This window comes from Triturus cristatus, chromosome 6 (genome assembly GCF_964204655.1).
Source record: "Triturus cristatus chromosome 6, aTriCri1.1, whole genome shotgun sequence".
Classification (NCBI taxonomy): domain Eukaryota; kingdom Metazoa; phylum Chordata; class Amphibia; order Caudata; family Salamandridae; genus Triturus; species Triturus cristatus.
This window is the reverse complement of record NC_140589.1, coordinates 955,386,245-955,413,951: the sequence shown is the minus strand read 5'-3', so window position 1 is coordinate 955,413,951 and position 27,707 is coordinate 955,386,245. Positions and strand designations below refer to the sequence as shown.

Sequence of the window (27,707 nt, the reverse complement as noted above, 5' to 3'; positions counted from 1 at the left end):
CCCCAACTGCATTTTCACTGGGATTATCTCTATTTAATTCAGGGCCCCAAATCTTTTTCATGCTTCTGAGGCACCCCTGGCTTCCACACACATTTGTCAGTGAGCATGTGCCAATCAATGTTGAAGTGGCATTTGTTTAAAGTTGTAACCTCAGGCTGCCCGAGAACCTGGCAACATACAGTGAGCAGCCATTACACCCATGTCATATAATGTTTGGATTCATTGTGTTGGGTTCATCCCTCAAAAAACATAGATTTAGCTTCTGGGGTTTGGGTATATTCCAATATAAAATTCTGAAAGATACCAACCCAGTTATAAAAAACTTTATTTGGGGCCAGAGCCATATGGAGTTAAAGAAAGTGCCCACCAGAACACATCCCCTACGTAGAGAGATTTGTGCCCAAGTTCACCATTATTGTTCAACCTAGACTGAGTGTAATACAACCAATGTAAGACTTTACGCGATTTAAGTCTCAAACCTGCCCCGATAGCCACCTCCATCAGGTATTGAAAGGCTTCATTCTACTGCAAATCTTTTAATTACCCTAAGCCTGCAGTCAAATATTTTATTAAAAGGTAGATATGTGATCAGTTTCAAGACAGTCGGAATTCTAAATATTTGTTAATTGTATATTATTTCTTTGACCCTGATAATTATTCAATTAGTTTTCAGTTATCTGACATGTTTAAGGTAAGTAGAATATTTGCTCTATCGCTGACCTCTCATCCAATTGATTTAAAGGATAGCATTATATGCATTTCAAGTCATTGAGACATTTGGTAATGTGAGTTTAGTACATTGGGAGATAGGTTTTTTGTGTGGTGGGAATGCCTGCAATGATGCAATTTGCAGGCTTTGTGATCACATAAGCCCTTCGTACATCTTGCCTTTAATCCTCATCATTCCAGGTACTACATTAGGCTATTTTAACACTGTGTGACACAAGGTAGTGGCATGCCACCCAGTTACAGTGATTTTTAAAATGTAAGGTTGCAAGTGTGTCAAAGGGTTCAAAGGTGCTAGAGGAAGGGCTCGATCCCCATGACCATCAACACAATAACCATTTATCAGAATGAGGGAAATGAAATTGTCCCCATTCTGATAAATGGTTGACAGTTGGAAGCTGAATGAACCTGCTCCCCTCCCCACTCTCTGATGGGAACATCAACACCATAATGCATGCTGACTTCATGATAAGGTAAGGAATATGCTACTTACCAGTATGCCTCTGTTCTTGGCATGTAGAGCTGCAGATCTACACACTGTGCATAGATCGCCATCTGGTGTTGGGCCCGGATGTTTGCAGTTGTTTTTCCTCTTGGAAAGTCTTTGGAAGTCACAAGGTATGTGACTCCTCCTTTGGATCATATTGCGCATGGGCTTCGGCTCCATCCTCAATTGTTTTTAGCCAGCGGGGAAATGATGGAGCGTAGTAATAAGCAGTGAAGATGCCCATGTGTGCTGTACCTAATAAGATAAACTGGAACAGATAAAGGTAGCCGGGGAAGCAGGTGGGCGTGTGTAGATCTGCAGCTCTACATGCCAAGAACAGATGCATACTGGTAAGTAGCATATTCCGTTTGAGGCATATGAACTGCAGATTACACACTGTGCATAGATTAGATAGCAGTACTCGCTCCTAGCGGCGACCACCAGTATCTGTTGCAGTTGTTTGAAACAGTGTTTTGAGGACAGCCTGGCCCACACTAGCTTGTTTAGTTTGCACATCTACACAATAGTGTTTAGTGAAAGTGTGCGGTGCAGACTATGTAGCTGCTTTGCAGATATCATCTAAGGGGATGTTCCCTAAAAATGCCATGGAAGCCCCTATCTTACGTGTAGAGTGGGCTTTAGGGGGAACAGATGGCGTTCGTTTTGCTTTGTGGTAGCAAATCTGTATGCTTTTAACAATCCACCTAGCTATCCCAGATTTGGAGATGGGGTTGCCTTTGTGTGGTGGTGAGAAAGACACGAACAGTTGTTTGGTCTTACGAAAGGTTTGTGTTCTCTCGATGTAGTAGAGTAACGCTCGTTTGACATCTAGTGTGTGGAGAGCTCTTTCTGCAATGGTCTGTGGCTGCGAGAAGAATACGGGCAGTTCCACAGATTGGTTTAGGTGAAAGGGAGAAATGACTTTAGGTAGGAATTTAGGATTAGTGCGGAGAACAACCTTGTTTTGGTGCATTTGCAGAAAGGGTTCTTGAATGGTGAGTGCTTGTATCTCACGGACCCTTCTGAGGGAAGTAATGGCTACAAGAAAAGCAGTTTTCCATGTTAGGAATTTAAGTTCACGTTTGTGTAGAGGTTCAAAGGGAGGCCCCATTAGTCTTGTGAGAACGAGGTTTAGGTTCCACACAGGTGAGGGTGGTACTCTGGGGGAATTCAACCTTTTGAGGCCTTCCAAGAAGGCTTTTATGGCAGGTACTCTAAAGAGTGATAGATGTTGCCTGTTTTGTAAATAAGCTGCTATGGCAGCAAGCTGCAGTCTAATAGATGTGTAGGCTAGGTTGCATCTTTGTAGGTGTAGTGAATAGCCTATGATGTGTTGAATGGACACATCTAGGGGATTGAAGTTATTGTTGTGACAATAGATCACAAACAGTTTCCACTTGGCTGCATAGCAAGCTCTAGTGGTAGGTCGTCTAAGCTTCTCTAATGACGTTCATACAGTCAGGGGGAACATTTAGATAACCGAATTCTAGGATTTCAGGAGCCAGATCGCAAGGTTGAGCTGAGCTGAGTCCGGGTGCCTGATCTCTCCATGGTTCTGGGTTAAGAGGCGTGGAGAGAGGTGTAAATTTTGGTGCAGTACTACAGATAGTTCCAGCAGTGTGGTGTACCACGGTTGTCTGGCCCAAGTTGGAGCTACTAGGATAAGAGTGAGGGAGTGTTGCTGTAGTTTGCGCACCACTAATGGAATGAGTGGGAGAGGCGGAAAGGCGTGCACAAATCTGCCTGACCAGTTCATCCATATCGCATTGCCTTTGGACAATGGGTGTGGATACTTGGCAGCGAAGCTTGGGCATTTGCCGTTTTCATGGGTGGCGAAGAGGACTATCTGTGGATGTCCCCACATTTGAAAGTACGGGTGTAGAACTTGTGGATGGAGTTCCCACTTGTGGATCTGTTGTGTTTGTCTGCTCAGCAGATCAGCCATAGTGTTTTGGACTCCTGGGACATTTTGGGCTAGGAGAAAGATTTTTTGGGGTATGGCCCATCTCCATATGCTCTGTGCTAGCTGAGAGAGCTGCAGAGTGTGTGTGCCGCCTTGTTTTTGTATATAGTACATGGCTGTCATGTTGTCCGTGCGGACTAGGACAGCCTTGCCTGAGACATGGGTTTGAAAGGCCTTTAGGGCTAGGAATATGGCTAGTAACTCCAGATGGTTGATGTAGAGTAACTTTTGTTGAGGTGTCCACCTGCCCTGCATGGTGTGATGTAGTAGGTGAGCTCCCCAGCAGGAGAGCGATGCGTCCGCTGTCAGTACTATCTGAGGAACCGGTTCCAGAAACGGTCGCCCTTTGGAAAGGTTTTTGGTGGTCCGCCACTGCAGAGAGCGATGGGCACGATCGTCTACCAACACCAGATCTGTCAATTGACCCTGGGCCTGGTTCCATTGGCGTGCTAAGCACTCTTGGGGAGGACGCATATGGAGTCATGCGAGGTACTATGAATATGCAAGAGGCCATCATTCCTATAAGTTGCATGAACACTCGAGCTGGAAGAGAGTGCTCCGGTTGAAATTTGGCACGTAGAGCCTGAATGCTTGCTATCCTGGCAGGACTGGGATAGGCTAGCGCTTTTGAGGTGACTATGGTGGCACCGAGGTATTGTTTTATGTGGGACGGTTGCAGATGGGACTTTTTGTGGTTTACTGTGAAGCCCAGTTGGTGAAGTAGTTGGATAGTGGCGTGAGTGTGTTGTACACACTGGTTGTATGAATTGGCTTTTATGAGCCAGTCGTCTAGGTATGGGAAGACGTGGATGTGTTGTCTTCACAGGTGTGCTGCCAATACCGCTAAGCACTTGGTAAATACCCGTGGTGCTGTGGTGACTCCGAATGGGAGCACTTTGAATTGATCGTGTTGACTGTCCACTACAAATCTGAGAAACTTTCGGTGAGCCTTGTGCACGGGAATGTGGAAATAGGCGTCCTTGAGGTCTAGGGTGGCAAGGAAGTCGTTCTGGGAGAGTAGGGGAAGTATCTGCTGGAGTGTGACCATGTGGAAATGGTCTGAGCGTATGTAGTGATTTAGGGGTCTGAGGTCCAGGATGGGCCTTAGAGTGTCGTCCCTTTTTGGTATGAGAAAATATAGGGAGTAAACTCCCATATTTTGTTGGTGGGCAGGAACTGGTTCTATCGCACTCTTCGTAGGAGGGAGATTACCTCCTGCTTTAGAAGTGACAAATGTTCCTGTGACATTGGGCGCTGTTTGGGTGGAATGTTTGGGGGGGGTAGATGTTAGTTCGAGGCAGTAGCCTGACCGAATTATCTGTGTTACCAATTTGTCTGAGGTGATGGTAGTCCAGACAGGAAGGAAATTGTGGAGTCTGCCCCCGACCGGAGTGGGATGGCCTGGGGGAGTGGAGGGAAGTCATTGGGCAGGGGTGGAGGCAGAGCGGGAGGTGTTAGTTTTGCCTCTGCCTTTATTGTTGTTACCCCTGTAGCCGCCTCTCTGGTAACCCCTGGTGAAGGTGGATTGGGTAGGGGCTTTAAAGGAAGTGGAGGCGCTGTCGGAGGAGTAGCCTCTGGAGGTGCTTCTAAAGGAAGAGCGTAGAAAGGAGCGCCTAGGAGGGTGCGACTGTAAGGCTCCCATAGATTTCGCCGTATCGGTGTCCTTTTTCATTTTTTCAAGTGCAACGTCCATGTTGGGGCCAAACAGATGTTCCTGGTCAAAGGGGTGGTTGAGGATGGAAGCCTGCACCTCGGGTTTGAAACCTGAAAGTCGTAGCCAGGCATGCCTACGCAGGAGGACGCTGGTGTTAATTGCCCTAGAGGCGGTGTCAGCTACATCGAGGGCGCAACGAATGGAGGTGTTGGTGATGATTTTACCCTCCTGGATTAGCTCGTTGGCTCTATTCTTGTATTTGTCAGGGAGGTGTTGCATTATGGCTTTCAGTTCATGATAATGTGCCCTGTCATATCTTGCTAAAAGCGTTTGGGTGTTTGCAATGCGCCATATGTTGGCAGCCTGGGATGCAGTTCACTTGCCAGAGGCGTCCAGGAGTTTGGACTCCTGATGCCTGGGATTTTGCACGTTTCCTTGCAGTGGAGACTACTAGGGAGTCTAGTGGTGCGGGGCCTCTGATGTAGGCGGGGTATGTAGGGGCGGCCTTATACTTTCTCGATGCGAGGGTTGATGACCATGGCCCTGACCGGGTCTTTAAAGACCTCCAGAGCGTGCTTGATAAACCCTTTAAGCATGGGCAGAATGGAAGTGGCCCTCTGTGTAGTGTCAAAAGTATCTAGGAGGAAGTCCTCCTCCACGGGGTCTGTATGGAGATCAACTCCGTGGTAGTGTGCAGCCCTATGGAGCAGTTGGTTAAACCCCATTGTGTCTTCAGGGGGGGACGGTCTTGAAGGGTAAAGGTCGTTCTGCGGGACGTTAGGGACGTCTGGGATGTTGTGTCGTCGTAGACGTCATCATCCTCATCAGGAGAGGGTGTGGGGGAATCATGAGGTGGGGGAGGCGGAGGAGAAGGAGAAGGTGGAGAAGGAGGAGGAGGAGGTGGAGGAGGGGGTGAAGGTAGACTCAAAGGGGAGGTAGCAAAGTCTCTTCTCTTTGGAGGTGGAGCTGGGGCAGGCTTGTCCAGCGGTCTCTTTTTGATGCTGAGCATCAAATGTCCAGTTTTAGGGTCTTTGACAAGTGTTTTTTGTAGTGGATCGGGCCGAAATAGTTAATCTGTGGGGGGCTCATCCTTCGGCGCCGAAGGTGTCGGAGTCTTAGGTTTTTTAGTCTTCGAGTCGGCATCGGTTCGTTGTTTTGAACCGTGTGGCTTAGAAATGTCTGGTTGTTTCCTCGGTTCCGAGATGACTTTCGGCTTCGAGGTGTGGGTGTCGAGGGCCTTTGATTTTTTGCTCGGTTCCGGGGATGGTGTCGGTACCGAGGAGCTAGTGCCAGTCTTCGGCGCCGAGTGCTTCGGTGTGGAGCTCGGCGTGCAGGAGGAGGAGGCCATCTTCTTTTTCGGTGCTGGTACCGAGGAGTGTTTCTCGGCACCGACGGCAGGCTGGCTCGAGCCGCCGGAAGGCTTGAAGAGCTTCTTAACCGGGCCCGAAATCGAGGTATGTGAAGCAGTGTCTTTAATCGTGCCTAGGCCCGAGGGCGAAGGCGTGACCAAAGCCTTTTTCGATGCTGTTGAGGGTGGGGGGTCGATGTTAGTACTCACGCCCCTCTGTGCCGGAGAGATGTCCTCGACATCTGAGTCGTCGGCTTCAGAGGCGCTGACTAGGCCCTCTTCGGTGTGCTACTCTTCCGGAACATCAACGCCTTCTCCGAAGATGTCGTCGGGGATCGCAGTCGACGAGTGTGCCATTGTTCTCCTCGCCCATCGGTCCCGAATGGTCTTCTTTGACCGGAAGGATTTGCAAGCCGGTCAGTCTCTTGCCTCTTGTTCTGGGGAGAGGCAGAGGTTGTACACCTCATGGAGATCGGTGTGGGGAAACTTCGACCCACATCGAGGACACTTTTTAAATGGAGTCCTTTCCATCAGCCAGGACCGGAGCCCAGGTAGGCCCGAAGGCCTTAGTCGACGACCGGAATCGAAGACTTCGAATGATGAGACGCGTCGAGTGTAGAGAGCGCGATCGAAACAATACAGCGGAAAGGGAAGGATTGCGCGCTGATCAGAAGAACTGAAAACGGTTCGGAACCGGAGCGCGAAGAACACATCCGAGCCCGATGGCGGAAAAAACAATCTGAGGATGGAGCCGAAGCCCATGCACAATATGATCCAAAGGAGGAGTCACATGCCTCGTGACTTCCAAAGACTTTCTAAGAGGAAAAACAACTGCAAACATCCGGGCCGAACACCAGATGGCGATCTATGCACAGTGTGCAATCTGCAGCTCATATGCCTTGAACAAATTGTATCCTAAGTTAGGGAACTTATACCAGCCCCAGACTCTTTTCATTAAAATGGACTTGAAGGGTGTAAATGTAAATGTATCCTTTTGCAAACACCCTCCATTTTTTTGTATACTGTTTCTATGAGCATTGACACAATATGTAAGGATCTACATACTGTTTTGCTAACAACGAGATATATGGGACACCAGTGCTTACAGCACCAGCATACAGCCATATTTCAAGTAAGTACCACATTATCATCTCAAGAAAATGTTTGTGTGTGCCCCACAGTGATAGCAATGAGTGTGTGATGGAATGAACACACAGCCACCTGCTGCTACTTGAGGGCTCAAAAACATCTTGCCAAAGTTTTCTTCCTTTGCTTCAGTGATTGAACTTTGTGAGGTAGAACACACAATTTTAGAGCTGGCCAACAGTACACCCAAGCAGAACCCAAAAAATGAAAATGCCATTCTGCACATATATCCAAGTAAAACCAAGCAAAACCACACTCCACATAGATAAATAGCATGGTCTTACCAGCCACTATCCAAAATAACCCATCATTAAACAGTACATAAGTCCATTCCAAAGTCACAGAACACTATTCTATTCGGAGTCTTATATAGCGCATAGCTACCTAAAGGCCTCCCAGCGCTAGAACAGTCATCATAATAATTAGCTCTCAGACCGGACTAGTTACTATAAAGCCAGGCTTTCAGGGCCTTATGGAAGGAGAGCTCATTGGAAAGCAAAAGTAATTCCAGGCGAAGAGTGTTTCAAAGTTTTGGGGCCTGATGAGAAAATAAAAACCCACCCCAAACAAGATCTTCTAAATTTGAGGGCCTGCAATAAGTGCGCTGAGAAAGATCTAAGTGACTTTCTGGGAATGTAGGGAGTAGCAAGCGGTCTTAACAAAACAGGACGTTTCTTATAGAATGGGCTACACAGGATGCAAAGGGTTTTAAACTGGACACACTGCTCGACTGAGAGCCAGTGGATGTCCTTTAGGGCCCTTTTACAGATTGATGTCTAGGGGCATTCATAAGAAGCCAAGTAGTGGCATTCTGCGTAATCTGCAACCTCTTTATCAGGTAGCGAGGTGAGCAAAGGTAGAGAGCGCTGCCGTAGTCGAACAAGGCGAGAAGATCCTGGATAAGTAATCTGGACAATACGTGTGGTACCCCACAACCATAAAAGGAACTTTAATTCAAAGGTGTTACAGTACCACGCAAACACAAGGAGATGATGGACGGAGTGCTGAAACTTTTCAGACACTCACCCCCAGTCACAGATCTGGATTGAATCCATCATGGTTCTTTAGCTCACTTTCGCCACCCCAGTTCAGACACAGCTATATGCAAATCAGTCTTGACACTGTGCCTCATAGGAAAAGTCCAGCCCGAACTGCCCAGCCATGTTTTCCCTGGACCGGAGACAAGCACCCTCGGACCGGTTTCGGGCTACCAGCCCTCATCATCCAGGCTAGCTTGAATCCAGTGGCAAAGTGAGCAAGGTGCCCACGTCTGGACATACCCTGCCAACTTAGGGCGAACAAAGCAAACACAAGGAGATGATGGACGGAGCACTGAAACTTTTCAGACACTCACCCCCAGTCACACTTTTCAGACAATAATACAACAGCAAGGCTGGTTTTGGTTATATAATTTGCCTGCACACCGTTTGTCCCTGCTAATCTTCAGTACAATGCTCACTCTTCTGGGTCAATCGAAAAAACCCAAATCTATTCATCCAAGTTCACAATTTAGAGGAGCACTGTATCTATACTTTTCTCAGTTCACTAAAAATTAATGATTAGTCAAAAGTACCTAAACAATTATATAATATTAACATTCAAGCACAATGACAGCAAGTGTCTTACTCTCCACTTAATTGGATGTTAACAGGAAAAACATGTACTAGTTACATAACACCCCAAATGTTGGATTGTTTTCCATCTTCTTTATTTTTTCAAAATGTATTCTGTTACAGAAAAGACAAGTGCACGTTAGGAACAGCCTACGCATTTCATCCCGGTTCTCCTGGGACTTCTTCAGGGCACTAATCCAACTTGCGGAAAGTCTTGTGAGCATTCAATTTATGCGAATCCAAGACCAACCCTTTAGTATAGAATTATGACCTTCAGTGAGTTCCCTGTCACCTTTACAGTTGGTGAGTTCCTCTACTACACCACTGAATATAAAGCAGGTCTCACTGTTAATTCTTCCCTATAGGCTCTGTGTTCAGTAACCAGGAGACGAGAGCATGTAACCATCTGCTTAGTGCGAAGCTTCAAGACTGGCATCAATCACTAGCGGCCCCTCTCTAATTTTTCAAACAAATGGGCGTGTGGTGCCCCCTGCTTCGTGTCGGCATCCCTCGTAAGTAGTGTCCGGAGCATTATAACACTATACTAAAGGTCTGGTCTTGGATTTCCATGAATTGAATGCTCCCAAGACTTTCCGCAAGTTGGATTGGTGCCCTGAAGAAGTCCCAGGAGAACAGGGACGAAACGGGTAGGCTGTTCCCAACATGCACTTGTCATTTCTGTAACAGAATACATTTTGAAAAAATAAAGAAGATGGAAAACAATCCGACATTTGGAGTGTTATGTAACTAGTACACTTTTCAGACACTCACCCCCCGGTCACAGATCCTGCCACTGGAGTCAAGCTATCCTGGCTGATGAGGGCTGAAAACCTGAAACTGGTCCTATGATGCTGGTTTCCAGTGCAGGGAGGACCTGGCCTGGCAGTTCGGGCTGGAAGTTTCCATTGGGCGCAGGGTCAAGACTGATTTGCATATGGCTGCGTCCAAACTGGAATGGCATGGTGAGCAAAAAAACGATGGATTTAGGCCCAGGTCTCTGTACTGGGGTGAATGTATGACATTGTTCTGCATTCTTTGCATCAACTGCTGTTTTTGAAACTGTTCTGCATTCTGTCCATCAATTGTTCTTTTTGCATTTGTCACCCCAAGTGGGGCGGGTATGCCCAGATGTGGGTCCCATGCTCTCCATGCCACTGTAGTCAAGCTATCCTGGCTGATGAGGGCTGAAAACCCCCGAAACCGGTCCTAGGATGCTTGTTTCCAGTCCAGGGAGGACCTGGCCTGGCAGTTCGGGCTGGACTGTTCCCATTGGGTGCAGGGTCAAGACTGATTTGCATATGACTGGGTCCAAACTGGAATGGCATGGTGAGCAAAAAAACGATGGATTTAGGCCCAGATCTCTGGGGTGAATGTATGACATTGTTCTGCATTCTGTCCATCAATTGTTCTTGTGACAGTACCACGTACATGGTAGTAACAGACTATATAAATGCTTTTACCAAAACAATACCCTTTGTAGGTAGCTGAGGAACCCAGCAAAACAGATTAGTCGACAGTAAAAGACCTACCCACACTACAAAGCAAAAGGCCTGGGCCTTTCTTTTATGATTTAATTTCTTGGTACTGACCTAATGCAGCAAACCCTATGCATAACCACACTACTGTTTTTGATTATCACCCGCTAAAATAAACCAAGAAGGAAGCACTAAGATCATAAATAAAATAGACAGCTTATTCTCAGCTCAGTTAAGCACAGAATACTGCTTTTCTGTACAGATGACAAAATCTGCTGTTTAATAAAAGTTTAGGACTTCAGGGATGTTCCTACAGAGTGAGCAATTAAAGGCATTAGAAAAGAATGTAAAATAATTTGGTGGGCTGGGCAGGGGTGTGCTACATACTTTCTCCCCCTCTACACAGAGTTTGTGATCCCTGGCTCTTCTCCCCTTTTGTTCCCAGAAAACTTATTAGGCAGATTAACTTGAGACCCCCTGGTTAAGTGACCTCACATACCTCCTCTTTAAATAAGAATTCCAGGACGTCCTCACTCGATCATCAAAGCAAAGGGACATGTTCCCCATGTTAGGCCCCAATAGGATACAGGACCAAAAAAATCTGCTCCCTTTGCTCAACAAGCAAAAAGAGATTAAGATGGAGAAGGATGTGAAGGGGAATCCAGGCCAACGACTGACATAATTTTGAATCAGAACAGCAAACAATCAAATATTATCAACTGAATGTGATTCCAGGGGACGCTGGGAGTTGGTTGATGCTATTGTTTGTAAAAAAACAAGTCACTTTTTTCAATATATATGGCCCTGTCAAACCTGACTCGGAATTTTGGCAAAGTATTAGATTGAAATCATTCTCTATCTCTAATCCCAATATAATCATTGGCGGCGACTTTAATAATTGGCTAGATCCTTTCTCTGATAGAAAATCTAAATGCAAATTTAAACCTGATAAGACTCACAAATCATTTCAATCTGCCATCGCCTCCCGTCCTCTGTATGATGTATGGAAAACATGTAATCCAGATATTTGTGAATTTACTTTTTTTTCACCTGTTCACCATACTATGTCCCGGATTGATTAAATTCTGGTCTCCAAATCATTGCTCCCATGTATCCACGCCTCTGAAATTGGTTCTATTTTTATCTTGGACCATGCCCTTATGTCTGCTTCTTTTGATATGTCTCTCAACACTTGCAAACACAGCCGTTGGTGTTTTAATAATCACCTAATCTCAGACCAAACCTTCACTTCAGAAGCAACCTCTTTTATGAATGAATTTTTTCAACTCAATAAATCATCGGACACCTCAGTTCATAACAACTGGGATGCTTTTAAAGCCTCTTTCAGAGCTTTTACCATTGCTTACTCTGCGAGGAAAAAGAAACTACTCAATGCTACATATAATGAAACTCTTCAAAAGATTAAAACCCTGAAATATAATTACTTTTCCTCTAAATCCTCTTCCACTTTGCAAGAATTGATTATAGCCAAGTCTACCTTAAATAAAATTGCTACTGTTGACGCTTGTAACATTCTTCAAGATCAAATCTAAATTTCATGGAGGCCAAATTAAGGCGGGTAAATTATTAGCCAACTATTTAAAAATCAAATCAGAACGTAAAAATATTGGACCTATACATTCAGAAAAAAACAACAAACTCCTTTCCTCAGACACAGATATTGTTGATACATTTCAATCTTATTATGAACTTTTATATTCCGAGAGATACACCTCCGCCCGAAACAGATGGAGACTTTTTTCCAAGGTATCCCTAAACCATCCTCCCTTTCGGATGCTTTTTTACCTCTTGAAAATGATCTCTCTTCAGAAGATACTTGACGCTCTTAAATCTTTAAAAAAAAAAAATGCCCCTGGACCAGATGATTTTTCAGTGGAATTATTCTCAAATTTTTCTACAATCTTTGCCCCAAAATTATTGGATTTTTTTAAATTAATTTCTCTTCAACTCCAAAGCATGCGGTTCTTTTTTAGAAGCCCTGATTGTGGTCATCCCCAAACCGGACAAAGATCCTTCTTTCTGTAAAAAAGTTTGTCCCATTTCACTGATTAACTAGGATTGTAAAGTTGTTGCATAGATTTTAGCTGCTCGCTTAGATAAGATTATTCCACTACTTATCAAACCAGATCAAGCTGGCTTTATTAAAGGCCGACTTGCCTCTGACAATGCTAGAAGGTTTTCAAATATTCTTGCCCGTGGAAAAAAAGTACTCTTCTCCTTTAGCTGCCCTCTCCCTTGACGCTTTTGACCGTATAAATTAGCAATATAGACTATATACTCTCAAATGGTTTGGTTTTGGTCAAAAGTTGATTTCATATTTCAAATTACTATATACTGCCCCGCGTGCTTGTATGCCTGTCAATGGTCTTTTCTCCCCATATTTCCATTTACAAAGAGGCACCCGTCAGGGTTGCCCCCTCTCCCCATTACTTTTTCTTCTTTGTTTAGAACTTTTTCTTGAACGTATTAGACTTAATCCTGATACAACTGGTTTTAAACTTAACCCTTATGAAATTAAACTTTCGGCATATGCAGATGATATCCTTATTTACTTGTCCAATCCCTGCACTTCCCTTTCTCATTTTCTACAAGAAATCGCTTTATTTTAATCAATTTCTGGTTATAAACTTAATTTCTCCAAAACTGAAGTTTTACTTCTAAATTCATCATGTTACCGTTACATGTTTGATACAACTAACTTCACTTGGTGTCGCCATAAGATTAAATACTAGGGTACATGGTTTTCCTCAAATATTCCTGATACTCTAGCCCATAACTTCTCTGCCTTAAAACTTAAGCTCACAAATTTACTGTGTTCCTGGCCCCCATTGTTTTTATCTTGGTGGGGCAGACTTAATACGATTAAAATGATGATTGTTCCCCAGGTGCTTTTCACGATCTCAATGCTACCTTTTAAAATTCCTAATTATTATTTTTCTCAGGTTATTTCTATTTGTACTACATTTTTGTGGAATAACAAACGCTCTCGTATTGCTCTATCTAAATTAATCCGTCCAAAATCAGAGGGTGGTGACCGTTTTCCCGATTTCAATTATATCGCACTGCATTTTTAATTTGTCAATTTTAAGCCATGTCTAAAGAATATCACGATTCTCCTATGCCTACATGGGTTGCTGTTGAACGTTTGATGTTAAATGACTTTTCTTTTCAGAATATTGTTTATGACCAATTGTACTTTAATTTCCAAGGATGCTATCTTAAAATACTCTCACCATCTATTACATACTCTTTTTTCCATGGGTTTGATTCTTACCAATCTTTTATTTCCTCCTCTATATGGTTTAATAAATATATTAAGTTTCGCCATAAATCTTTCTACTACAAACACTGGAAAGAGAAAGGCATTTTTTATGTACACCAGTTGATAGTTAACCATTCAATTCTGCCTTTTACCCCAATTACAAGAGAAATGTAACCTTCCTGTTTCTTGCCTTCCTCAATATAATACATTATCCCCTGTTCTCCAAATCTTTTTACAAAACTTTAATTCCGATCCTATCCCCACTTTCTTTACTTCTATTACACCCTTATTTCCGACTCCCCTTGATCCTACTCCTAGTGCCTCTTTTATATATAAAACTTTATCCACTCCTATCAGTACAAGGAATACATTTCCTATTGAATTACTTTGGGAACAGGACTTATCTCAATCACTTACTGTTTATCAATGGGACTGCTTATGGCAAAAGATTTTCAAAACGTCTAAAGCTGCCAGTATTACACAATCCTTATATTTTATTTATAACAGAGTTGTAATTACTCTCCTTTTTATCCATAAAATTGACCGTTCTATCTCTCCCTTATGTTGGTCCTGCCACTCTTTGGAAGGCTTGTTGATGCACTTACTTTATTATTGTCCCAAGGTATAGGACTTTTGGAAAGCTATATGGTCGAAATGTCTCTTGATATTTTCTTGTGAAGTTCCTTTTGCTATTCACAATGTTTTTTTTAGGTACCATATCTGCTGACTTTGATCACCTCCCCTCCAAAACTATTCTATTTGACCTTTTTATTGCTATCGCCTTTAAAGTTATATTACCATGTTGGAAAGAATTCCAAGCTTTCCTTTTTACTCTAGTGGAATTGGATTTGTGATGAACATAGAATTGCTTCTGTTTCTCATTCTTCCATTTTTCTTAAGATTAAATCTGACTTACTATGGTCACCTTTTACTACATTTCTATCCGCACACTCATCCTTCTTATAACACCCATTTTTACTCTATCTCTGCTTCTCTTTTTTCCCCTCTTCTTTTTTCTGCTCTTTTTCTTTCCTTTTCTCTCTTTATATCACAAAACTTTACAACCAACACATTTTCTCCTATGAAATACATTCCTTTATTCCAATGTTGTAAATCTTTATCCTTATTACTCTTCTCCTTTTATAAGTGTTCTTTTTCTCTTCCTTATCACAATATTTATTAAAGTTATTATGTAGTATTCTTGCTTCAAAGGATGTTATAGATATTTGATGACTATCATTCCTAAAATAAATTCCAGTTATGTACTGTTTTAATTCTGTGTTTATTCAATAAAAATTATTTTTTTTTAAAAAACAGCGAACAATCAGTTACACAGCTCAGAAGGTACCCTTCCACTCTCCAGATCTTTTACTAAATCCATATCTTGGCCAGGGGTATACAATGAAGGAATTCCTTGCTCCAAGAGTCAAAATGGAACTCTCCCCAACAACGGCACTGCACACAAATGCACTCCTTTGGGACATAAAGGTCAACCACTTCCTTGCAGCTTCACCTCATTCATACCACCAATCTCTGCACTGTACATTCACAAGAATATACAAAACAGCATTTACTATTACTATCCCGTCTCTACACAATATGCGCAATCCTAAAACATCTCACATCCTGCCAATCATTGAACCCACTATACTACCATTCTTCTTTGTATAACCCTCTCTTCTTCAAGCGCTCCTAAAAGATCTATGTCAAACCCACAACATATCCCAAACCCTTGCCTCCCTCCACCCCCCCTTCATTATTCACCCCACCACACGGTCCACAATAACTCACACAAAATACCACTAACTTTCTCAAGCCCTTCCAATTAATAAAACAAACTTTCCAATCGTCTTTAGGATCTTTAAATATTCACAAGTTTATTGGGCACTCATTCTCATTCCACAGACTACTACAGCAAGAACACCTAATTTAGCATATTAGTTTTTGAATGGACAAAAAGTCCAAACAGCACTTTGCAAATTTTCAGGGTTCAATACCAGGTGCTGACAGTATTCTTCCTCTCAGACCAGTTTCTCAGATTTTTCAAGGTTACATTTTATATACACAAATGCAACACTAAGTGCGTCAACAGCAGCTGTCAAAAGATATGGTTTCCAGTTGATGGTCATAATCCATTCATGCGGTACGTAGTGATGCAGGGGTGTAAATATCTTGCTCATGTCTACAGAAATGTTGGAATGTTTCAGATAGATAATGTAAATGATGAATTCACTGTGCTTCAAAACATCTATTCAAATTAACAGCCTATCACCTTCCTCCCTTTGCCTTTTAAAGTGTAGATCAAAGCAACTGAAATGTTTGCATGTTGTGTCAGATAGATGATAGTTCCTTTGCCTCCATAGAACTGAAAATTCAGTGTACTGTTAGTATTAAAATGGTAAGATCAGGTTACAGCTCTGGGTTAAAACAATACAATTTGAACCAATGGGGATACTAATTGTTTCAGTACAATGCACAAGAATATTCTTTGAAACAAGACTGCAACATCTTGGAGTACAAACAGTGACTTAAATCTCTCTATGTAGCAAGGGATCGCGTTTAGTGAGGCACACAATACAAAGTATTATCTCACACTGTAGGTGTAATGAGTTTGAGAATAAACTATTAATGAAACGTTCCTTGTGTCTTACATAGGACAGTCTGTAGAAGCACTCTGATAAAGTCAAGATATGACATTCCTTTCAAATACAGAAACATTTAGTTTCGAGCACCCTCAAAGTCAATGAAGTTATAGTTCTGCAGTAGTTGCTGTTGTTGTAGGGTGGGAAATTACAACAATACGAGCAGTAGACAAAAAACTAGAGCGGATTGTACACTGGACCCAAAAGCGTTTTCACTATTTTCAGTTAAGCCATTCTTTGGTTTAGTCAAGTGCTTTATCTCTTTGTACATTCCTTAAGGGAACAGCCTACATTTAAATTTCTGGGAATACCTACTGAAACATCCTCAATCTGTAGAGTATGTGATTCACATTATTGTCGGAGATGGAACAGAGATGTCAACCATTTTCTGGTGGACTTTAAAGACTGGTGGCTTAACACTGTGTTTAATGAGGATTCACATGACGTACCATGAGAAACAAGCATTGAAAATGCAATAGGTCTCACCTTTGATTAAGTTAAAGCCATTTGCTTTGCTAATGGTATTGTATAGCAAAGCAAATGGCTTTAACTTAATGAAAGGCGAGACCTATTGCATTTTTAATGCTTGCACTGTTTAATTGTCACTATTAAATTGTCCTAGTTTTCACCTGGTCAAGGAGATTCAGTAAGTGCCTTGGAACAATATTGAATTCCCTTAACACGTTACTTTAATGTTTGAGTTGTCTGGGATTTAGACGACTATTCGAAATCTCTGTATATGCAAGCAGATTGACATACCAGAAAAAAACTGCTTAAACGTTTAGTTCTTTTTCTACAATTCATGTTTGAACGTGTTAAAATAACTGTCTCCAGCATAATGGTGGAGAGTTGATGTATTTCAAAAGACATGGTAAAAAGAGCATGCTTAAAACAATTGTACTTTCCACACCGACAAAAAAAAAACTTCTGTTAATCCTGTATATAATGTACACAAAAGTTGGATACTGCATAATTGATTTGACCTGTTCTCATACCGTACCATGCAATCAGTATGTATTGACCAAATATACTTACAAAGAAAGAATAAATCCACTACTGATGTGTCTTGATGCTATCGAGACGTGGAGACAAAAAACGGTATTGGCCTAACAGTCATTTGAGCGGGAAGACTTAAGTGTGGCATAAAGCATACTACCAACCTCCTAGCCAGGGAAATCCTATAAATGCTTAACTAGATGGTCCGTTTTGCAGTGCCTTCTGATTAATTGTCTGCATTGCATAGTACTTTGTGTATGTTGACTTTTAGTACGATTTTTGGGGTGCTAATCTTTCTGTATTTTGTTGAAAGAGCTTTTTAAGTGTTTGTAACATTGTGACTACCACTGGAATTAAGCAGCGTAGATGGCTGAAATGTCCAAGCACGGGCAAATTGGGGCCTTTTCTGTTTATATTTTAATCAAGTTATTGTTATAAGTGGGACCCTAAGGCCATATCACAACGACAGTTTCGAAATAAATAACACATCAAGCAGATTCTAGTAAAAATGCCATTCCCTAACCATTAAGTATTTTTACCTTGCATTAGTGCTTAGTCTTTTTACTGAGTGAAGATAACTTGAAGTTAGCTTTGACCTCAGGCGTCCTTTATACAGAAGCTCACAAGGCAATTTCGGAGTCAGATTAGGCATAATTATTATATTGCAGAAATTATGAAATAGTTATGATTGGCACTTTTTAATAAAAACAAAAAAGATGTTTCTAGCCCGAAAAGTAACCTACACGTAGAATTACAACGAGTTCCCAACACGTTGGTAACTCCTATAACTCTTCACTAACTACCATCAGTGTCATGTGCAAAGGACCAGAATATGTTAGGCAATGAATCCATGGCTGCACAACTCCTACATAGCTGTAATCTAAAGATGGTGGAAATGTGTTCACTATTAACACAATGTTAATAGTGGCAGTGATTTCAAGTGAGCACCTCAATTGTATATGCATCTGAATTTTAGTGTAGTGACACAATAAACTAACAATAAATCTGGGCTCCAAAGGAGATTTTAAACCGACCGTACAAAAAAATGTACATCTTTTCATTGTAACATGTTTTGGATGCAGGCTTTCTTCTATTCATGGCAATAGTATGTTCGTAGTTGTGCTGAAAAACTGCCGTTCCCTACATGGTCAGGCGTGTTGAATTTACTCAAGTTTTGAAAGACCGAGCTGCTGCCCATGTCGACAGCTTTGGTTCACAACATAAACATGCCGCTACTCAATTTAAAATTAATACAATCTGCCCATTTAGTTGACACACAATACTCAAATCAACAGCTGTAAAATAGTGTACGATTCCGGACCATTTACCCCAAAAATTACCTTTTTAACGTTAAGAGTTAGACATGAAAGTGCTGCATCAGGCACATTGCGTTGAAGAACGTGGCAAAGATAGTCGTTGCTTTTTGTTTTAACAATTAATTGAAAACTGTGAACCTCGTAACACAAGCGCGTGTTCCTTGTTTGAACTTTTTCGAGACAGAAGAACAAGTTACTTACCTTCGGTAACGATGTATCTGTAAGAAACATTAGTTAGTTAGATTCCTCACCTTAGAATATCCCCAGGCGTCAGGCTGGATCCGGAAAGATTTTTCGTCAGCAATACCCAATGCGCGTCGCTAGGCGTCGTCTGCGGCTCCGCGTCCGTCGTCGGCGTCGTGCGCTGGAACGACGGAGTACTTAGACGCCGCCCTCGCGCACTGACATCAGTTCTTGTACGTAGCTTTCCGCACCAGGAACGCAGAGTCATGCAAGAGACCGACACAGGTGCCAAAAAATCTAGGGCCCTAGAAAGGATAGCCTTAACCCTAGATGTCGGTTCGCAGAACGGGGAGGATGGGTGGGTCGGTAAGGAATCTAACTAACTAATGTTTCTTACAGATACATCATTACCGAAGGTAACTAACTTGTTCATCTGAAAGAAACACGTTAGATTCCTCACCTTAGTATAGATACCCCATCAATACCAACCCCGGTGGTGGGTCTGCGAACCAAGATCACACCAGAATGTCCTGGAGAACAGAACGGTCAAAGAAGCCATCTCTCCGAACTTGGCTGTCCAGGCAATAATGCTTGGCAAACGTGTGCAGCGAGGCCCACGTTGCTGCCCGACAGATGTCCTGAAAAGAGACTCCCCGTCCCAGGGCAGTAGTAGCCGCTGTGGCCCGGGTGGAATGGGCTCTCAGCCCTACAGGAGGGTCCTTTTTAGCGAAGGAGTAACAAGCGTTTATACACAATACGACCCACCGTGAGATGGTCCGCTTGTGTACTGCCCTTCCCTTCTTAGCACCCACGTATCCAACAAAAAGCTGGTCGTCCACCCGGAACTGTTTGGTGCGGTCCAAATAAAAGGACAGCGCCCTTTTGGGTCCAGACGGTGGAGCCTCTCTGCCTCTTTCGAAGGATGCGGAGGTGGAAAGAAGGTGGGCAAGGTGACAGATTGCCAGATGTGAAAGGGAGTTAACACTTTTGGAAGAAAGGAAGGACGAGTCCGGAGGACAACCTTGTCCGGATGAACAGAAAGAAAAGGAGGCTTAGACGAGAACGCCTGGAGCTCACTCACCCGTCTAGCCGAGGTGATAGCTTCCAGGAAAGCAGTCTTAAGAGTCAGAAGACGAATGGGACAATTGTGAAGAGGCTCAAAGGGAGCGCACATCAGAAAGGTCAAGACTAAATTCAAATCCCACTGAGGCATTATGAAGGGGACAGGAGGAAACATGTGAGTAACGCCCTTAACCCCTTCGATGCTCATGACGGAGTGGTTCCGTCATGAGCATCGGTTGAGCTGTGCTCATGACGGAACCGCTCCGTCATGAGCACAGCCCCTGGGGGAAGCGCTGGCGCTCCCCCCCTGGGGCATCGATCGTGCCCCCACAGAGGGGGATGGCAGCGGAAGAGTTTCCGCTGCCACCCCGAGCCCCCCCACGCTTCCTGATGACAGCGCGCACAGCGTGCGCCGGCGTCATCAGGAAGCGTTGGACGCGCTGGAATTCATTTCTTCCAGCGCGTCCAACGGGGAGGGTGAGTGTTTAGCTGCGGTGTGGCGGGGGGGGGGGGGGCGGAATTCAAAGGCCTTGAGGCATCGGGGGAGAGGAAAGAGTATTTCCTCTCCCCTGATGTCTCAATGCTGGGCATTCCTGTCCCACGATCGCGCACAGCGTCGCGATCGTGGAGCAGGGATGCCCCATTAGACACCAGGGATGTCCATTTAGTCATTTGGGAAGCGACCCCTTGGGCAAGGGTCGCTTCCCAGGGGGGATAATTATTGCACAGACTTTTCTACCCCCCCTGGGGGCAGATCGGTCCACTTTCGGTCCGTTTCTGCCCCCAGGGGGGGCAGAAAAGCCCACTAGACACCAGGGATGTCGTTATATTGATTTGGGAAGCGACCCCTTGGGCAAGGGTCGCTTCCCTGGGGGAATCATTTATGCTCGGACTTTTCTGCCCCCCCTGGGGGCAGATCGGTCCACTTTCGGTCCGTTTCTGCCCCCAGGGGGTGCAGAAAAGCCCACTAGACACCAGGGATGTCGTTTTGTTCATTTGGGAAGCGACCCCTTGGGCAAGGGTCGCTTCCTTGGGGGCATAATTTTCTGGAAGACTTTTCTGCCCCCCCTGGGGGCAGATCGGTCGACTTTCGGTCTGTTCTGGCCCCAGGGGGGGGGGGGGAAGCCCACTAGACACCAGGGAATTAGTGTAAATAAAAATGGAAGTGACCCCTTTGGCAAGTGTCGCTTCCAGGGGGCAATTTTTATAATATGTATGTAGCCTTTTTTTTTTCCTGCTGTTCTCTGCCCCACCTGGCACATAACCCGATTGACCATTTGGATAGTAACATAGCATGTTATAATGTTTATTGTTATATTTTTGTGAATTGCAATAGTAATGTTTATTTTTTTTACTTTTTTGTTCTAGGTGAAGGTTTTTGCTCTTTTCAGTTTGCCGTGTTGTTACTGGTGGTTCTGCTGTTGGTGTAGTTTGGTAAGAGACTCTTTTTTGTACAATGTAAATGTGTTTGATTTCTCTGCATGAATTTTTTTTTGCAAATGGTGTAATAATAGCAGTATGTTTGTTTTTTGAGTGTCAAAAACATTTTGCATTGGTGCTCGATGTGTATTTTGTTGTCTTGTGAGTAATTTGTTTTTTTTCTTCTTTCTAGTTTGATATCGTTGATTTTTGCTGTGTCACTGCAGAGTTGGTTTCTGGTGAGTGCAGCTGTCTCTTGTAATTGGATTGTATAGTTTTTGAGTACATTGATCTTTGTGATAAAGGTACACATTTCTTTACTTACTTGGTTTGCACATTGTTGGTTGTTGTTGACTTGTTTGTGCAGTCTTCTATCTTAGTAAGTATAATGGCTAGCCGCAGGATTACTGCTCAGCAGGTTGTTGGTTTGCTGTTTGAGTCTTCCTCTGACCATGGTTCAGAGACTGACTCTGCATCTGAGGGAGAGGAGGCAGGGGACGATTCTGGCAGCGAGTTGTCTCTCCGTATGGAGTCATCGGATGATGAAGATACTCTTAGTGCGGATGAAGTGCCTGTGTTAGAGGAGGAGACTGATGTGCCGATAGTGCGGCAAGAGGCATCTGGGCTGCAGGCTGGGGCTGCAAGGCTTCCCTTTGAAAGTGATGACCTCTGGGTTGCCCCTGGCATGGTGCAGCCGGCATTGCCAGAGTTTACTGGTGTTCAAGGGTCTAGAGTGAATACTGAAAACTTTTTGCCGGTAAATTTTTTTCAGTTGTTTATGGACGATGTGTTTTTGGCAGAGATTGTTGAGCAGACTAATTTGTATGCCGAACAGTTTTTGAGGGACAACAGTGCCAGACTTAGGCCCTACTCTAGAGCTACCCGGTGGACTCCCACAAATGTTGGAGATGAAGAAGTTCTTGGGTTTAACTTTTTTGATGGGCTTGCTAAGGAAGCCATCAATGTCTTCATATTGGTCTAGCAGTCCCTTGATGGCAACGTCTATTTTTCCGGCAGTCATGAGTTGTGACAGGTATTTGCTTCTGCTTCGGATGATGCATTTTGTTGATAATGGTTTAGCGTTGCCACGAGATCACCCCGATTGTGACCGTCTTTTCAAGATTAGGCCTGTCCTTGATCACTTTGTGGATCGATTTTCTGAGATTTATGCCCCTGGGAAAGAAATTGCAGTGGATGAGTCTTTGGTGTTGTTCAAGGGCCGCTTGGTTTTTAGGCAATACATTCCTAGTAAGAGGGCACGCTATGGAATAAAGCTGTATATGCTGTGTGACAGTAGGACTGGATATGTGTCTAATTTCAGGGTGTACACCGGTAAGGAATCTAGGATTAACCTCCCTGGTTGTCCGTCCACTTTTGGAGTGACTGAGAAACTTGTTTGGGAACTTGGTAGAGGATTTTTCAACAAAGGCCACCATTTATATGTAGATCACTTCTACACTGGTTGTTCAGGGAATTGGCCAAAGTGGACACTTTTGCTTGTGGCACAATCCGCTCTAACCGTAAAGGTTTCCCGAAAGAACTTGTTTGTCAAAAGCTTGTGCGGGGACAGTGCAGTGCGTTGCGTTGCCAGGAGCTTCTTGCTGTGAAGTTTTCAGACAGGAGAGATGTCTACATGCTGACTACCATCCATGATGAAAGCACTGCACCTGTGACTGTTTGGGGTCAGGTCGCTGAAGCGCACAAACCTGTGTGCATTTTAGACTATAATAGGCACATGGGTGGTGTTGACAGAGTAGATCAGAGGTTGGAACCTTACACTGCTCTTAATAAGGCTTACATTTGGTACAAGAAGTTGGCTATCCATCTTTTCCACTTGGCAATGTTTAATGCTTTTGTTGTGTTCCAGGATTCTTGCCCTGAGTCAAAGATGACTTTTGCTAAGTTTCAGGAGTCTGTAATAGGCAGCCTTGTTGTAGTGGAACAGGCAAGTGTTCCTAGAGACGGAGTGGTGGAGGATGTTGCTAGATTGAAAGATCGCCACTTTCCTGATCACATTCCTCCCACACCCTCAAAAGATTTTCCCAGTAGGAGATGTAGAGTCTGTTGGCGAAGAGGTACGCGGAAGGAGTCGTATGTACTGCCCCGACTGTCCTTCTCATCCTCCACTGTGTCTTCCTGCTTGTTTTAGAGCGTACCACACGCGAAAGAATTATTGGGAGCATTCATGAGTGGTAAAGTGAACTGCCTGGTCTGTATTCTTTGGATAATTTGATTCTGTTTCAAGGTTGGTGTTAGTGCAATGTATTTAGTTGCTGATTTTCTGTTAGAAGATTTGTATCTATTTGCAATTTGTTTGTGTTTTTATTTTTTTCTAAAAAAATCCTAAATGTGATGGCGGTGTGTGTAGGCTTGCGCTTGGCTGTTGGTGTGTGTGGACTGGCACTTGGTTGGTGGTGTGCGTGGAATGGTGCCTGGCTGGCGGTGAGCGTGGACTGGCGGTGTGCATGGACTGGTGGTGTGCGTGGACTGGTGCGTGGCTGGTGGTGTGCGTGGACTGGAGCTTGGCTGGCGGTGTGCGTGGAATGGTGCTTGGCTGGCGGTGTGCGTGAACTGGTACTTGGCTGGGGGTGTGCGTGGACTGGTGGTGTGTGCGGACTGGTGCTTGGCTGGTGGTGTGTGCGGACTGGTGCTTGGCTGGTGGTGTGCGTGGACTGGAGCTTGGCAGGCGGTGTGCGTGAAATGGTGCTTGGCTGGCGGTGTGCGTGGACTGGTGCTTGGCTGGCGGTGTGCGTGGACTGGTGGTGTGTGCGGACTGGTGCTTGGCTGGAGGTGTCCGTGGACTGGAGCTTGGCTGGTGGTGTGCGTGGACTGGAGCTTGGCAGGCGGTGTGCGTGGAATGGTGCTTGGCTGGCGGTGTGTGTGGACTGGCGCTTGGCTGGCGGTGTGCGTGGATTGGCGATTGGCTGCCGGTGTGCCTGGACTGGCGATTGGCTGCCGGTGTGCCTGGACTGGCGATTGCCTGGCGGTGTGACTGGACTGGCGCTTGGCTGGCGGTGTGCCTGGACTGGCGCTCGGCTGGCGGTGTGCGTGGACTGGCGCTCTGCTAGCGGTTTGTGTGGACTGGCGCTCTGCTAGCGGTGTGTGTGGACTGGCGCTCTGCTAGCGGTGTGTGAGTAGTGACTTTCTGCTGGTCACTACACACACTGCTAGCTGAGTGCCACTCCACGCAATCCATCAGCATGTGTAGTTGCTGTGTCTGGATTGTGGGCGTGTAAAAGTGATGGGCCCTTGAATGGCGCTGTGTGCTGGTGTGAGTTTTGTTATGTGATGGGCCCGCGGCTAGCGGTGTGAATGGTTTTGTATGTCTCACACGTATGAAAGGTGTATGAATGGCCTGTAAAGAGGTTGGTGCCTTGTCGTGGCTTTACAGCTCACGAGCTGTGAGTCAATGGTTCAGTTTCTGGCCCTTTCAATTATTACCAGTGCATTTCATGATTTGTGAAATCACTTGCTAATACAATTGTATCTACTGAACCATCACTCACCCTCGTGCCAAATCCAACCAGTATGTGTGTGTGCTTGCGGATTAGATGGCTGTGCAGTAATATTGGTCTTTCTGAAGCAGGGTGTACCTTGTCCCTTTTTGGTGAATTTTGTACTGTGTTGCTTTTGTACCTGGTGGTGCGAATGGTCCTGTTTGTATCATGTATGAAAGGTGTGTGAATGGCCTGTAAAGTGGTTGGTGCCTTGACGTGGCTTTACAGCTCACGAGCTGCGAGTCATTGGTTTGGTTTTTTGTGAATTTAATTATTGACAGTGCATTTCATTTTTGTGAAATCTCTAGTTAATAAAATGTAATACACTGAACCATGACTCGCCCTCGTGCCAAATCCAACCAGTATGTGTGTGTGTTTGAGGAATAGATGGTTGTGCAGCAATGTTTGTCTTTAGTTTCTCTGCCAAGGTACACTTTCCATGTAAGAATAACCCTCCAACTGTAGATATTGTTGAAAACCCATGGGAGTTCATGGTGAGGTCTCTCTTGTGAATTCCCCAAAGATTTTTTATCCCCAATGTCCTGCAAACCTCAAAATGTCTGCCACATTTTCTTTGCAATTTTACTCCAAAATTCTCACGCTGTAGGAACAATAGTTAATCTGGTTTTGCAAGGGGGGGTCACTTTGGTTTTTGACCCGGTGCTCGGCGGCCATCTAGGGAAACCTACCAAACCCACACATTTCTGAAAACTAGACACCCGGCGGCTTCCAGGGAGGTATGGCTTGCGTGGATCCCCCAACGTTTCCTTACCCAGAATCCCCTGCAAACCTCAATTTCAGCTGAGAAAAAAATCACTTTTTGCACACATTTTGGGGTGGGAAAGTTGTGGCATCACCGGGCTCACACAAATTTACCACCACCCAGCGTTCCCCCAGGTCTCCCGGTAAAAATGGTGCCTCACTTGTGTGGGAGGCCCAAGTACCCGCGGCAGGCAAGGGCCCAAAACGTAGTGAGGCGACATCAAAATGGCCTATCGCAAAACCACCTGGTTTTGCCTGGTGGGTCACTTTGGTTTTTGGCCCGGTGCTCGGCGGCCATCTAGGGAAACCTACCAAACCCACACATTTCTGAAAACTAGACACCCGGCGGCGTCCAGGGAGGTATGGCTTGCGTGGATCCCCCAACGTTTCCTTACCCAGAATCCCCTGCAAACCTCAATTTTAGCTGAAAAAAATCACTTTTTTCCACACATTTTGGGGTGGGAAAGTTGTGGCATCACCGGGCTCACACAAATTTACCACCACCCAGCGTTCCCCCAGGTCTCCCGGTAAAAATGGTGCCTCACTTGTGTGGGAGGCCCAAGTACCCGCGGCAGGCAAGGGCCCAAAACGTAGTGAGGCGACATTTGGGATAGGCAATGTTGATGTCGCCTCACTACGTTTTGGGCCCTTGCCTGCCACGGGTACCTGGGCCTCCCACACACGTGAGGCACCATTTTTACCGGGAGACCTGGGGGAACGATGGGTGGTGGTAAATTTGTGTGAGCCCGGTGATGCCACAACTTTCCCACCCCAAAATGTGTGAAAAAAAGTGATTCTTTCAGCTAAAATTTAGGTTTGCAGGAGATTCTGGGTAAGGAAACTTTGGGGGATCCACGCAAGCCATACCTCCCTGGAAGCCGCCGGGTGTCTAGTTTTCAGAAATGCGTGGGTTTGGTAGGTTTCCCTAGATGGCCACAGAGCACCGGGCCTCACTACGTTTTGGGCCCTTGCCTGCCGCGGGTACTTGGGCCTCCCACACAAGTAAGGCACCATTTTTACCGGGAGACCTGGGGGAATGCTGGGTGGTGGTAAATTTGTGTGAGCCCGGTGATGCCACAACTTTCCCACCCCAAAATGTGTGAAAAAAGTGATTTTTTCAGCTAAAATTGAGGTTTGCAGGGGATTCTGGGTAAGGAAAAGTTGGGGGATCCACGCAAGCCATACCTCCCTGGAATTCGCCAGGTGTCTAGTTTTCAGAAATGCGTGGATTTGGTAGGTTTCCCTAGGTGCCGGCAGAGCTAGGGTTAAAAAACTACAGCTCGTCACTTTGCCAAAAAAGGGTCATTTTTCACTGCAAAATTGAGGTGTGACCACGTTGCGTTTTGCGCCGTTTCCTGTCGCGGGCACTATGCCGACTCGCACAAGTGAGGTACCATTTTTCTCGTAGGACTTTGGGGAACGCGGGGTGGGTGGAAATTTGTAGATCCACGCAGATTCCAGAACTTTCCATCACAGAAATGTGGGGAAAATGTGTTTTTTTGTCAATTTTTTACGTTTGCTAGGGATTCTGGGTAACAGACTATGGTTGGAGGCAGTCAAGTCACCCCATCCTGGATTCCCTGGGTGTCTAGTTTTCAAAAATGTATAGGTTTGCTAGGTTTCCCTAGGTGCCGGCAGGGCTAGGGTTCAAAAACTACAGCTCGTCACTTTGCCAAAAAAGGGTCATTTTTCACTGCAAAATTGAGGTGTGACCACGTTGCGTTTTGCCCCGTTTCCTGTCGCGGGCACTATGCCGACCCGCACAAGTGAGGTACCATTTTTCTCGTAGGACTTTGGGGAACGCGGGGTGGGTGGAAAGTTGTGGATCCACGCAGATTCCAGAACTTTCCATCACAGAAATATGGGGAAAATGTGTTTTTTTGTCAATTTTTATGTTTGCAAGGGATTCTGGGTAGCAGACCATGGTGGGAGTCAGTCAAGTCACCCCATCCTGGATTCCCCTGGGTGTCTAGTTTTCAAAAATGTATAGGTTTGCTAGGTTTCCCTAGGTGCCGGCAGGGCTAGGGTTCAAAAACTACAGCTAGTCACTTTGCCAAAAAGGGGTCATTTTTCACTGCAAACTCGAGGTGTGACCACGTTGCGTTTTGCGCCGTTTCCTGTCGCGGGCACTATGC

General features: G+C 44.8%; 1 protein-coding gene across 1 annotated transcript in view; it reads right to left on the bottom strand.

Annotated features, from left to right (window-relative positions):
* The window catches only part of IGF2R (insulin like growth factor 2 receptor), a 1,674,612-nt gene that overhangs the window by 639,271 nt on the left and 1,007,634 nt on the right, over positions 1-27,707 (bottom strand). The window lies entirely within an intron of this gene.